Consider the following 14,757-nt stretch of genomic DNA (forward strand, 5'->3'; position numbering starts at 1 on the left):
TGGCAACCCTATGCATAATGCTTTGAAGAAAAGCATTGCACCTATTCCCGGATCACATGTAAGATAGTCCCTGAGAGCGTTCACAGACATAAACAGAGTGAAGCATTCTATATTCTGACTCTTAGAGTAACAATGGCAGAAACTAGTGATGGGTAAACCACATTCATCATTTAATCCACTGAATACACTCAAGCAATATTGGCTGCTATCTGGCATATTGGATGTTCTGTTCACCTGTCCTTGCTCTCACTGACAGCTGCTGCTGTCACCGTCAGACCAGAACTAAATGCATGGTCTGCTAATCAGTGCTTCCAGCTGGATTTGGTTCAAATAGGATTGTGGAGCTTCCTTTATTAGTTTGCCTGGCCGGTTCTGAGGGCCATAATGAGGGGATGCACTGCCAAGACTCAGCTTTCTCCCAGCCTTTCCTTGTCCTGATGTACATCCCTATGACCACACTGTCTTTGCACAACCCTGAGTCCAGATTCTGTGATTTGTCCCTGGTCAAAGCACTGTGTGCACAAGGAGGAAAGGAATTTTGCCTCCACGTTCTGCCTCACATCAATTCAGGGACCAGGGATAACATGAGCCGCTTTTAAACAAAAGCTGGATACCTCACTTTCCCTCCTTCGGCAATCTTATAAACAGACAAAATATTATCTGTGCTTGTATCTCATCCCTCCAACTTATTCTTTTTTCTTTTAGATATTAAGGTGCATTGTTATTTCAAAGCCACTGTCAGGGGCTAAATGGTATCAAGCTGACCATGACCAACTCAAATGAGAACTAGAACAAATCCATATGTCAGCAAGTGAAATACCCTTGGTATTCAGTATCCTGCTTTGAAAAAGTGTTGTACATAAACAAACTGTTCATTTAACCCCTCAATTCCTTGTAATATATGCCATGCATGGCATAAAGAAATATAATCCACAAAATCAATAACAATCTGAGAATGCGGAAAACACAGGACCAAATTCTCAGCTGAGGTAAAGTAGCATGAGTCCATTGAAGTCAATGAAGATATGTCAATTTCAACCAACCGTGAAAAAAAATACATTTTTTGGGGAGATCAGCATAGGGTTTAATAAACGGCTGCTAGAAGGTTCAGTGTGATTTTGGGGACTATATTCTCTTACTCTTTTGCCACATTAGTTTTCTTTGTCCTTCGCAGTTCTTGGCAGCACACAGAATCATATGCACTCCACATGTGGAAGCAGAAGGGTGAGGAAGGAGAAAGCAGCTTTTAGCTCACTGCAGCAACCTGTTCTAATTTTGCTTTCTCAGCATTATTCAGGAGCATCTCCTGCAGAACTCTGAGGTCATCCTCACAGACACTCCACAGTAAGGCTGCTGCAGGTTTGTTCCATTCTGAGTTAAAACCATTTCCAAATACCACTCTGAGGTTTCCCTGATCAAATGTATTTAGAGAGAACTGTAATTACATCAGGTAAAATAAATCTAACAAGATTTTAAAAAAAAATCACTGATGTGATTGATGCCTTTGTGTTACTAATGAGAAAAATGTACTGCAGGGACTAACAGAACTGAAGAAAGCCATCAGATATGGATGGGTCAGATCCAGTGAAATCAAATGCTGAAATCTGAATGCTTTTATGGGAAAGATTTTCTTATGCTAATCTTTAGTATAAAGGATGATACAATTCACCTTATATCAGTACAGATTCCATAGTATTAAATAGGGTGTAATACATTACATTAATAAGTCAACGTTATTATAATTAAGGTAAAGATGGGATAAGTACCGCTTCACCTCACTCATGTGAGTAGTTTCACTTAAGTTACTGGAATAGTCTGTGTGCTAAGTGAGCTGCATTAGGCTTGGTCTACACTTAAAAGTTATATCAGCATAGCTATGTCAGGTTGGGGTGTGAAAAAATCATAACCGACATAACCCTCAGTGCACACACAGCGAGGTTGACAGAAGGGTGTTTCTGTTGACATTGTTAACATTGTTTGGGGAAGTGGAGATCCTACACCAACAGAAAAACTCTTCTACCAGTCACCGTAGGCTGAATATACCCTACAGGGCTATGCCAGTCTAGTTATGCTGGTACAGTCTCCGTAGCGTAGACATACTCTTAAACACATTTTTAATTTTTAACTACATCAGATAATCATCCTGACAATGTCCTTTTAATTCAATAGCAATAATGAAGCCAGTCTTGAGGTTCTTATTCAGTTTGATGCAGTCCTTACTCAAGCATCCCACTATCATGGATTTCAGAATCTAATTTAGTAACTTTATACTTGGCTTCTTCAGTGGCAGTTTTGCCTGCTTAAGAATGTTAAGACAGCTTGGATTCCAAAGGACTTTAAAGACTGTGGACCTGATTTAGAAAACAACAACTTCTCTTTTTGTTCCTGCAAATAACTTTGCCCAACGTTAATTGGTGAGTGAATACCAGGGGCACTGAAAGGGAAGACGAATTGAGAACTTCTTTAAAGATCAGGTTCTTTCCATATAGCTCCAATATAGAGAGGATCTCTGACACCCTACTAAAATGCCTCTGAGTAGGAATTCATTAGCTGTTCTGCATCCATAACAGTGCACAACTCATCAGCGCAGGAAAGCTATCTTAGGTATTTATACACCCATTACTATAATAGCTGAGCACTTCAGAATCATTAACAATATTAAACCTCAAAACACCTCTGTGAGGAACAGAAGAACTAATATTCCTATTCTGCAGATGGGGAAATTGAGGCAATCAAATGACTTGCCCAAAGTCATATAGAACTGGGTATCAGAGCAGAGAATTGCACTCAGATCACCTGTCTCCTCAGCTAGCAATGTCGCCCTTGCATCATCCCTCCTTCAGAGACCAACTTCTCCAATTAAAAGGACAGTTTGGTAGAACATGATTACCCAGATTGGAATTTTACCATGCCTCTGTTCTTATGAAAAGCGCCATGGAAAATTTTTCATGAGTGCCAGCCGTCAGGGCCTCAGATTTACAACTGCGCCAATAGAGAACACCTTCAATAATACAGCTCCTCTGACATCATACTGGAGAATTAGGCCCTGATTCAAGAAAGCTCCTAAGCACATGCTTAAGGTCATTCACTTACCACAATACTGGCTCATGTAGCTCAGTTTACCTGAGTAAACTCACTGATTACTGGCATGAGTAAATACTCCTCAGTGTGAGTAAGGGTTGCAGAATAGGGCCTCCATGAAAAGACTAACACTTAAGTCACTCAGTCAGAACCTGAGTTTTCATTAGAAGTCTCCAGTCTAAGTGCTGACCAAGCCCAACTCTGTTTAACTTCTTTCAGCAGCACTGGAGCTGGCATGGCTGCAGGCAATCTTCTAATTTCAAAATACAGTTTTATATCATTAGTTTTTGTGTGCCTATGCAATATAAACATCATCTATTCAACACTAAAGACAGAGGGCCATGTTCTTCATACAGTTGGTAGAGAAACAGCCCAGTAAGCCTTCTGACGTGCTGCAATCACTAAATTTAGAAGGAAATACTCTGAAAAGTTGCCAATTTACCTTTAAAAGCCTAGGTGACTCAGCTCTATTCACCTCCACTTCATATGTTGTTCCAGTCCATCCAGCTATCATTTACATTCTTGTTCCGCATCATAGTATATTATTCAGCAATGTCACAGCACGTATTTTTTTTCATTGTTTGACTGAAAGTTTGGATTTATAAAACTGTCACCTATGTAGCGCTATTGAGCTGAAGGCTTCCATATTAATCAGTTCCCCGGAAGTGTTAGTCTTTGTATTCTAGACTTGGTAATACTGGGAACACTAGAAAAAATACAATCAAGGTCTATAAGGGATAAGTATGGATTATTTTTCACTGCTTCCCCACAATCTTTTTACGCCTCTGAATCATCATCCACAGGTGCAATGACTCCATCATTCATATGCACAGAGAACAAAACACAGAGTCCTCTATGTGATTTATGACTAAGCAAGGGAAAGAAAAGGTAGCCATCCTTAGTAATTGTGTTTGTACTAATACATAAATGAAGGGCATCATAATGACCTTTCTATGCCATGCTTAAAGTGCATGGACACGTGCATACTCTCAAACTGTGCATATAAAACACACCATTAAAAACAGCTCCTTGTAAACATCACTTACTCTTTCATACTGTTCTAGCCTCCCTGCCCCCAGTTTGAAGGCCTGTAACTAATTACACTGTTAATCTCTCCCCTCTAACATCTCTGTTTAATCCCACATGGTTTTTCCTGTCTCATTATTTGCAACATAATAGAAACCTAGTGAAATAATCCAGGTTAAACTGTTAAGAAATTCCTGCTGTCCTGTCAGACCTGCCTTTTTAGCTCACAAAGTAGAGTCACTGCTGTGCAGAAAGGAGGACTAAGTTTTAAATTCTTTTTGTTTAATTAATAAGTATCAGATTGAAGCACAACACCCCAGAGGACTTCAAGTACCATAGGGCAGTGCTCTAGGGAGGTGGTCAAATCAGGGAGTTAACATCTGTTTCTCTGAAGTACAAAGCTACAGTAAAGGTATTTAAGAGCCATGTGTTCATATGAAAACAGCTAGGCAGGGAAACCTTGACAATCACTGGATGCTTAGGGATCAGGATACATAGTACTTGCCCAATTAGATAATAGGTACGAGCAATGGCTAAAGTGCTTGACAAGGACTAATGAGAGCTTGGTTTAGTTGTCAACTCTCATACCACCTTCAGTAAATCCCTAAATCTCTGTGTGCCTCAGTTTCCCCATCTATGAAATTCTACTACACAGGTGTGCTGGGAGGATAAATTCACTAGTGTTTAGGTGGTGCTCAGATATTCTGGTAATGGGCAGTTAGGTTCTCAGATACCACAGTGATAGGCACAGAACCAAAAATTAAAAAGAATAGACTAAGGTATATAATGCCTGTAAGTGCACAGGACCATGTGGTAAAGGTTTACGTGAGTAATGCCAATGAAATCAGTGGGGCTACTCTCCAGAAAAAGTCATTTGCTTAATGGTCTATTGCAGAGCTGAATGAGTTATTGATTTTTTGGTTCATTGTCCAAAACCCCAAAAATCTGGAGAAAAACAATTCAATTTGGGTTGACCCTCAAATGGATTTTTTTCAGTTTTTCTCACTTGAAAAACTGGGTGGGGGGGGGGGGGGGATATTTCAGGTTGAACAAAGTGCTACATTCAACATGAAATGCAACACTTTGTTTCGGATCAAATTAAACATTTTGCTTGACCTGAACTATTTTTTTTTCCGGTTTATTCATTTCATTTCAGGAGGTGGTGGGGAAGGAATGGGTTTGTAACAGGGTGGCTTGGCCCATGGGGTGGAGAGCCTGGGGCTAAACCAACTGTGATTATAGGATGAGCCTCATCTGAAAGGAATCAGGTTATTTCAATATAAAAGGAGCAGAACATTGTAGCAAGGAGGGAGAGGAGAGGAGCGTTCAGGAAGCTGTGGTGGACTCTGTGGAAAGCACCCCAGGCAGAGAGACCTGGAAAAGATTGTAAAGAACCTAGGCTGGAAGGTCTGGGATGAGGAAGGGAAAACTTGGGGTGTGTGGACTAACTTATGAATGGACTTTGTTTGGGGGCTTGACTTTTTTTTTTTACAGTTTATTTTACTTTAATAAACCCAGTCCCCAAGTGGGGGTATTTTTTGACCAAGACAAAGCCTGAAGTGAAGTTTATTTGAACAGCCCAAGAATGGAAACTGAGACAGGCTGCCTATAGCATGACCCTTGGACGGGGGAAAGCGGGGTGCTTGAGAGGCAGTTACAGGGGGGTTACCTATTTTTGTTATTTAAAAAAAAAAAAATCTAGCTAAGTTTCTAAATGAAATGTTTTGAAAGTTGAACTGTTTCCTTTTGAAAATGTCAAAACAAAATGTTTTGACTTAAAAACAATCTTGCTGAATTCACTCTCAATTGATGAATAGTTTTGATTGACGTAAAACTGCATTTTTCTGAGAATAAACTATTCCTCTGAAAACTTTCTCACAGCTGTAGTCCCTAGTTGTTATTAACCTTCCTTACAAGCAAAATGATACCAAATGCTTGAAATGAATTGTACTTTGAACCTAAACTGGGAGGCCCTTTACTTAGTTCTACCTTCTTGGCTGAGATCCCTCTGATGTGTATCTGTCACCTAAAGTTTCCCTTGAAGTGATTAGAAAGTACCGAATTATAAAGGGGAATTGCACAGTAGTGATACAGCTCAATCTATACAAGCCACTACATGTTAATCTCTTTCTCAAGGGCCCCTGAAACACTTGGGAGCAGCAGCAGCAGCATCTCTGACTGTGCCCTTCTAGGGGTCCCAATGCCCAGGCCTTTCAGCTCCATTTACTCTCACTATGAATGGCATCCCTCTCAGTTCCTTGCATTGCAAACCAGAGTCTAGAGACATATATGCCACTTGGTCCTGCCTTAGCTGAGATTGATTGTTTTCCCTTTTTGCTTCCTCTCCTCCAGCGGATGTGCAAATTACCAGTAATAATATACCCTTTATTGATCTCTAGATGGTGCTGCTGTATCAGCAGCTGGGCCATCTGTCAGCATGAATGCAACTAGCTGGCACCAGCAGCTGAAAGCATCTGACTAACTGCATACAGACGCAGACAGTAGAAGACAAAGGAAACTGCAGAGAGCAGCGGTGCTGAGAGAGGACGCCTCATCATCTGCATCAGCAGCTAATCTGGCTCTACTGATTCATCTGCAATGCAGATCCTATCAATTTTCCTGCTGTGACAGCAGCCGGCTAGATGCTGATTAAGGGGATTCTGGGGGGCTTGGAGGGGAGGATAAACCAAGAGAAGGAATCAGCAGCAAGAGGAAGGAGTAGGATTAGAGAAAGCGGGACTGTGAGGCAGTATAATGGCTACAGTGTGCCTGACGATAAAACATACAGTGTTCTATGAAGACATTAGGAAGTTGTGTTAGTTTCTGCTAATCCATCACCTGTCAAGGGTCTGTTTCACTAGCCATAAGATTAAAGAAAGCAGCATTGTCTATTGTCTTCATTACTGGTCACTCTGGAGCTGTTCCCACATTGCAGCCTTGATGTTAATCCCAGTTTAGTGGGGGGCTGTCGAGGCAAACATTCCTTATAACTGCTGCAATTTTGTAAAATCATTTTGCGATTGACTCTCTGCTGAGTTATCTTCCCTATCATGTTGCTCCATGTCTTTGCGAGCAGGTCTAATCTTTTTCCCATCAGTGACCAAGCTCCAAGGGTATGCACACATGCCCCCCCGACCCCCTGCCCCCCCAGTGGGATCATTTAAATTATGGACTGTGAAAAGCTACACAGAACTTCCTGTGAGGTTAGAAGGGGCAACTTTTAAGTTCTTTAAACATACAGCAAAAGGTCCCCTTTAGTGCAGAACAGACATATCTTGGAAATGAATGCCACGTCCCAGCTCCATGACCCATGTACTTTTCCTCTTTGCATTTATCATTTTTACCCAATATTTTTATCATCCTTATTTTTCAAAAAATACCCTTATTCCTTGCAGGATCTTTCCCTTCTTCTTTTAAAGATGTTAAACACGTACAGTCTTTGGAACATAAAACATTGTGAGAGAACAACTTCAAATCTGAAAGTGAATAGAACTAGATGGGTTTCTAACGGCTGAGTCCATTTTAGCATATTGTATGTCCCTAAGATTGTGATCCAAACTGAATTCAGTGTAACAGATGAAAGTGCAGTAATCCCCTTTTGTTTCACTAAGGTGTGAATAAACAAAGGCATTTCATAGTTGGGAAGATCACTGCTTTTTTTAATGTCTTTTCTTGGAACATTTTACCTTGAAAATAAATTGAATATCCACAAAAAACATTTTGTGCTCTGAGTAAAACCTCAACCATTAAAACCTAATTATGCTACATAAGGAATCAGAACTTTAAACACACCCATCCTAGGGTACACAATTTATTTCTTAACTCTGTTCTTTCATTCATTCATGCCTTTGGGCATGTGATGCTAATACATTTAAAACATTAGAATCATTGTATATTAATATCAATAATAGCAGACCTTGCAAACATGAGCAGAATATTTTACTTAGGGGGAGATGTGTCTGTGAACTTGAACTTGGAACATCTGCGTTTTTGTACGAATGACTATGATGTATTGTAGCTCAGTGGATTCACACCTAATGGGCTTATTACTACCCATTTTAGGACCTTGCCTTCTGCCTCATATCTCTGAAGGCAGGATCCAACTGAGTTAGGTGCTGGACAAACCATCAGCATAGAGGATGGCTGCGGGCTCAGGAGGAGGCATGGCCAGTGGATATGCACAGGCACAGCCGTACCAAACGTGTTTCTGTTGTCATGTGATTTCATTAACAGCTGCAAAGTTGCTCCATTGCCTGGGTGGGGGAGGATTCAATTGCCAAGACCCTTCCTAGTGTACAGCTAATTTAAATGGTGGGATTTTCAAAAGCACCTACCTGATTTAGGAAAACAGGTCCACTGACTTTCACAAGTTCCAAATGAAAGTCAGTGGCACTTTCTCCCAAGTGACAGGAGCTTTTGGAAATCCCACCCAGATTGTGTACATCGGAGAGAAAAATTGACCTTTAGTGCTTAAATCTAGGATTTTCAAAGGGGCCTAAAGGAATCAGGCACCATTCTCCCATTGAAAATCGATAGAGATTAGACACCTCACTCCCTGAAGCTCTTTTGCCAATCCCAACCTAAATCAAAAAGCAATGTATTGTTTCTTGGTGGTATAGTAAATTTTTAAATCATTTTGGCTGAGAGACACAGATCCGCACTGAATATAATTTCCATAAGGCTAAATGAAACCACCAGGTTTGCAAAGGACAGCAACTGTAATATGCACAGAATATGGAAGACAGAAGTGCAAATACAAGGTAATTTGTGAGAATTAATACTCAGTTTGTGAGAGATTTAACCACACCTGGGGGGAAAACGTAACCTATTCGTCACGGTTTATAAGAGCAATAAAGGTAGGCCACCTAGCCAAGAAACTACTTCAAGAAACAGATTAGACAAACTGGGAGTTTCGGACTGTACCCTTTTTCTGTCAGCTAAAGTGGCTTTTTATGGATCTCAGCCCGTGAGGCTTGACTAAAATAATGTTAGGAATGCTGGATAGGTCAGCTGCATGGATACTGAACTGACATGTCCTAAATAAGCGAGACATGATCCAAGAAGCAATGTGAACAGTAAAACATTTGTTAGGACGGGTCAGGACAGAAAATGATCAATACTTGCTATTTTTAATAGTCCTCCTAAGCTCTGCCTAGCAGCAAGCTGTCCGCAAGATGTTTTATTGATGACACCATGGGCTATGTGAGAAAGATGAACTCCATGCTTAAAGATTTTCAGATTTGCTTTATTGCCTTTTCAATAAGTGGTAATCTTTTTTCAATAGGAAAAAAAAATATCAGCAATCCTTTAAATTATAACCAATGTCTGAACTATACCTTAACTACACATTTAATTTAGATTTAATAGGAAAGTAATCTCATAGCCAATAGAAACCTATTGATTATTAAGATTACATATATTGAGTTTCATTGCCTACCTTATACAATAGACATGTAACATATTAAATAGTTATTAAATCGCTCAATTCATGTTGTTAAATCTTCAACAATCATTATAGGAGGGCTAATAGCACTGCCAATTATTAAGGTTGCCTGACACTTCCTGTCATAAGACCCTGTTTTCAGTTGCTTATAACTTTGCCAAACTAAAATTGTTTAGGCTGACATTTTTTATGCTGCATGTGAGCCTCAGTCCAATGATTTTTGGAAAATTTCAGCTGGAAAAGTTCAGCTATTCTGAAAAAAAGACTAGAGAAAAATTTGTTAAAGAATTCTGGCAGCTTTCTCTTGGAGAAACTCTAGTGTACCCATATTTTGGGGCAAGGACTTGAAATTTGACAGAATGGTGACCTTTGAGTCAAGCAAGTGTCTTTTGCTAACCTCCAATGACGATCTGCCCAAATTTGGCCAAGTGATGAGACTTCGAAAATTGAAATTTGTACATGCAGCTAAATTCCCCAAAGATTCTGTCCACAGGAAGCATGCTCCAGCCCAAGACCGAGCAGGACTTTCTGCAGTTGTGGGTCTGGGCTCTTTCTGGGGCCAGGGCTGGGGAATTGGACAGAACTGGACAGAGGAACTGAAAGCAGTGAGAGACTTATCCTCCAAACCCCCACTTCTATCAGGGCACCTACCAAAAACCAACTCTTCCACCCTCTCCCCAAAAATCCCAACCTAATCAGCCAATGACTACGTAGACGGAAAGCTGGACATGTTTGACATTTACATTAAACATAATACATTACATTTTTATTCCTCTTCCCTCCCCTTTTGTCTGTTTGTCTTCATTTTGTCTGTTTGTCTTCCACTAGTTTAGAGAACAGTTAGCACATTGTGTATGTTGCTATAATATAAATGAACAAAAATAACTCTTGCTCAAAAGGAACAAAAGGATGGATGGTGGGGAAGCTCCTTACATCTTCACACACATCTGTACAAGGCCAGAAAAAATCCTGAAGACCTTACTGAACATCCTTACTCAGGAAAAATTCCCACTAAAGTCACTGAGAGTAACTACTGATTAAGGAATTCAAGACTAGAACCGGAAGCCAAATAATTCTGTATCTCTTTGTATGGCACTCAGCTGCAGGTAAAGAAATTAATAGCTTGTTGGAATCCCTAACAAGGGCCAATTATGACTTATATGAGCTGCTTTGTCAATAAAATAGGCCTCGGTTTTAAATTCCTAGAAGCTTTTGTTGTCTGTTTCACTTTCAAAAGAAAGTGAAGACTATGCTTGCATGTGTGTATTTAGTACGTGCACAGTACTAGACAGATCTTGGTAAAATTAAGGAAATAAAAATGTAGGCTAAATATAAGGGAAAACTTCCTAACAGTGAGACAGGAATAGTTTCTCCAGGGAATGTTTGAGGGAATATGCCAGTGCCATTGCCCAGGTGAACACCCCATCACTGCTGTTTCTAGTCCAAACCTTTATACTGTTATATAAATACATGCCACTTTTCTTTTAAGGAAATAAATGCAACCATACATCTAAATTGCTGTAGCTTTCAAATCCCAGTACGTGCTACTCTGTAATGCTACAACTGCGTGTAACCATTCTGCCAGGGGATATTGGCAGCAACCAGGGCCACGTTCAATAGCTAGGGGTTCCTCTTAACATTAGAAAGCAGAACCGGTTTGAGTCCCCACCCAAAATCCAGAAAAACTAACCACCACCTCTGGGTGCCTTTAATAGGCAATAATCCCCCACTCATAAGCACTGAATTTATGAATAACAAAAGAAAACTGACTGGGGGGACAGGGAATACAGCATTAATTTGGGAGAACACCAAAACAATGATTCAAAGGTATGCAAATATCCATCCTATGTTATCTTGGGCAGTAGTTCTTGGCCTCAGTTTCCCACCTTGCAGTGTGAAAGTCTGACAGATGGATGTCCTTTAACACACCACTCCCCCTTTCCCTCTGGCACATCCCACTCACAGTCAGTTATTCATGGTCAGTAAGTCCCAGTATCTAGTGGCGCATGCGGGTGGGTTGACATCCTGCCCCTGAGGCATGGTGGTGGTTAACCCATGCCTCTGCAGCTGATACAGCTGCCCTTGCCACCATTGGTGCGGCCTTTGCCTCTGCCAGGGCTTGCTGCTGTTGCTGGTACTGCCGCTGTTGCCTACTATTGCCTTTAGCTTTAGTTCTGAGGTTCTACCACTTAGACCAATTTTTCATGATTTCAGCTCTTAGTAGTTTCACTAGATAGTAGGGCACTTCGCTGCTGCGACACCTGCTGCCTTGCTTTCTCTGTAACACTGTCACCACACCAGGTCTAAGGCTCAGCCCTCAGACCAATCTATCAGTGACTGCAGGTCTGATGATGTCTGGGAAGAAAGAAGGACTTTCAAATGAGTCTCATCATCTCTCTCTTTAAACACGGGAGGGGAAGGATCAACTAGTAGCCAAGGCTCTTTAAACAAAACATACACCTTATATGTGGAGTTGGCATCACTAATCTCCCCACTTAGCGACTGAGGTTAAAGTTAGGGTGACCCTGCTCAGTTAGTGTATATTAAGTACTGTTCTGCTGCCCTTTAATTATGCAATAAGGGTAACAACATTTCTTTACCCTTGCATCCAAGATTTAAGTGAATTTTCACCCAAAACAGCCACATTTGATCACTTTGGCTGCTGATCACCAAGGCAAAGTAGGTGTGTCTATGCTCCTGAGGTCTTTTCCCCTAGTCCATCCCTCAGATGGCAGGGGGAGCTCATCTAGACCACTGGCTCACATGAGATAACTGAACAAAAGTCAAGAACTTCTCTCACATGAAATGTGATTCAGTCACATTGCACATAGGTATTACAAAATTAAAGATATCTAGAATACATGTACTGTACGTGTTAACAATGTAATATAAAACACTATGGGACAAAAACTCTCCCAGTGTAAGTAAGCAAAGATCTGGCCTTATGTATTGTGACCTGCAAATGTTACACTATCCATAACTTTGAATTTCTCAGCTTCTGTGCCTGTATTTCAGTCAGAACTTATTAGCAGAGAGTAGATTTTCCAATATTAAGCATGGAATAAGGATTTTATTTATCAATAAATGATTTCTACAGCTATCTGACATTTTATTCTGTTTTTCTGTCTGACCGGGTAGTGGTGTTGTCTGCATGACATTTGTCAAAGATATATAAAAAAAAAATATACATGGCACTATATGACTGGCATCTGGGAAGTGTTTGTTTAACTTTACATTTCAGTATGAGTTTCACCTGTAGGCAGAGGGAATCCCTGCTTTTGACTGAATAATAAAAATAGCCTTGTTTTGCGATGCACCCTGCACATATTACATCTTGGTCAGCAACAGTGATGTCACTCATGAACAGTGTGGTTTTCTCAATTGCTCTTGGGGCAGTCTCTTTAGAGGTTCCATGTTTCTCATAACTGGTCTCCTTTAATTAATCTCAAGTTAGCCCAGTCCATCAGTTTAACCTAAAATGAGTCGATCAGTCCTTAACCTCCAGGTCTTGCAGTCTTCCTTTGTCTTCCTGTCAGTTTGTTAGAAGCAGCCTGGAATGGGGCAGTTGACCCTTTGCTGTCCCAGACCTGTCTGCCTCCTCCTTTCTCTCTGTTCTTCCTGTATAACTGGGCTTCTTTTCCTAATTGGTCCCAGCTGTGGATGCAGGCCTTCATGACTGGTAGTTCTGACAGCTGTGTTGGGGTGCAGTCAGCCTGGCTGCCTATAAGTTGGGACGACTCCTCTCTTTTCTGCCTATGCTTATTATGGGGTTTGTAAATCCCATTACATATCCTCCCTCTCAAGGCTGAGGCCCAGCCTTGGCTGGTGAAGGCTATTTCTCTTGACAGAAAATCAGAATTGTAATGCAAACTTCCTGTCCAATGTTGTACCTGGAAGGTATATGGTTGCAACAACAGATACCGTCTTTTGATCCACAGGTTCATCTCTTTCATTACATTCAGTCACAGCATTGGGGCCATGATCAGTAACTAATGTGAATTTGTTCCCCAGGAGGCAGTACCATAGGATTTCTTTGCCCACTTGGCAGCCAAACATTCTTTCTCTATCACCAAATATACCCTTGAGTGAGGAAAAAGTTTCTGGCTGATGTACACAGTAGGGCGTTCTTCTTCATTTGCCTCTTCGGAAAGGACCACCCCTAACCCTAACTATGATGTATCTGTTTGCAACATGAATTCCTTCTCGAAGTTTGAACTATACAACACTGTGTATCTGCAGAGTTTGTCCTTGAGCTCTTAAAAGGCCCTTTCACAGATTGGCATCCATAATACCCATCTTGGGATGGTATCCTTATTTAGGTCAGTTATTGGGGCTGCTACAGTGGCAAAATGTGGGCTGAACCAGCAATAGTAGCTGAAGAGGCCTAGGAAGTCCCGAACTTGCCCTTTGATGGTGGGAAGTTTGTATGCTTGTGAGACATGAATCTTATCCCTGAAAGGCCAGGCTTGCACTCCATTGACCATGTATCCTAGGTGATGGGTTTCCTGTTTTACTATTGCACACTTTGTGGGTTTGCTGTTAACCGGACAACAATGGCTATTTTGTCCAGATGGGAATCTCAATCCTTGTTATAAATAATTACGTCATCCAAGTATGCTGACACATATTGATTATACTGTTGGAATAATTGGTCCATCAAATGTTGAAAAGTAGCCACCCCCCCACGTAACTCAAAGGGCATCATCTTAAAATGAAATAGGCAGAGCGATGTACTAACGCTGGCTTTTCCTGAAAATCTAGCATTAAGGGGATTGGCCAGTATCCCTTATCAGATGCAAAATGGTAATGTAGTGGGATTCTCCCATCTCGTCTAGAGTTCATCCATATGTGGCATGGGGTAGGCATCAATTTTTGAAACTGCATTCACCTTTCTGAAGTCTATCTGGAAATGCAGTGAGCCATCAGGGTTTGCAGTCAGCATAATAGGACTTCTCCAGTCACTTTAGGATTCCTCTATTATCTCAATTTCTAACATGGCCTTGACCTCTTTCTCAATGACACCTCAATTTGTTGGGGGATTGGTTGGAGCCCTTTCCATATCTAGTCCAACCCCCTGCTCAAAGCAGCACCAACACCAACTAAATTATCCCAGCCAGGGCTTTGTCAAGCCGCACCTTAAAAACCTCTGAGGATAGAGATTCCACCACCTCCGTAGGTAACCCATTCCATTGCTTCACCACCCGCCT

At 41.0% G+C, this 14,757-nt stretch overlaps 1 long non-coding RNA gene across 1 annotated transcript; it reads left to right on the plus strand.

The window, feature by feature from the left end:
• The first annotated feature begins 5,423 nt into the window (after positions 1 to 5,423).
• LOC137150818 (uncharacterized) lies at positions 5,424 to 7,121 on the plus strand. The gene is made up of 2 exons (XR_010919073.1): positions 5,424 to 5,542; positions 6,507 to 7,121. It is a non-coding gene; the product is annotated as an uncharacterized lncRNA (long non-coding RNA).
• The last annotated feature ends 7,636 nt before the right edge of the window (positions 7,122 to 14,757 follow it).

The sequence above is a fragment of the Emydura macquarii genome, unplaced genomic scaffold (assembly GCF_026122565.2).
Source record: "Emydura macquarii macquarii isolate MOO-44397 ecotype Brisbane River unplaced genomic scaffold, CSIRO-AGI_Emac_v2 contig_1027, whole genome shotgun sequence".
Classification (NCBI taxonomy): domain Eukaryota; kingdom Metazoa; phylum Chordata; order Testudines; family Chelidae; genus Emydura; species Emydura macquarii.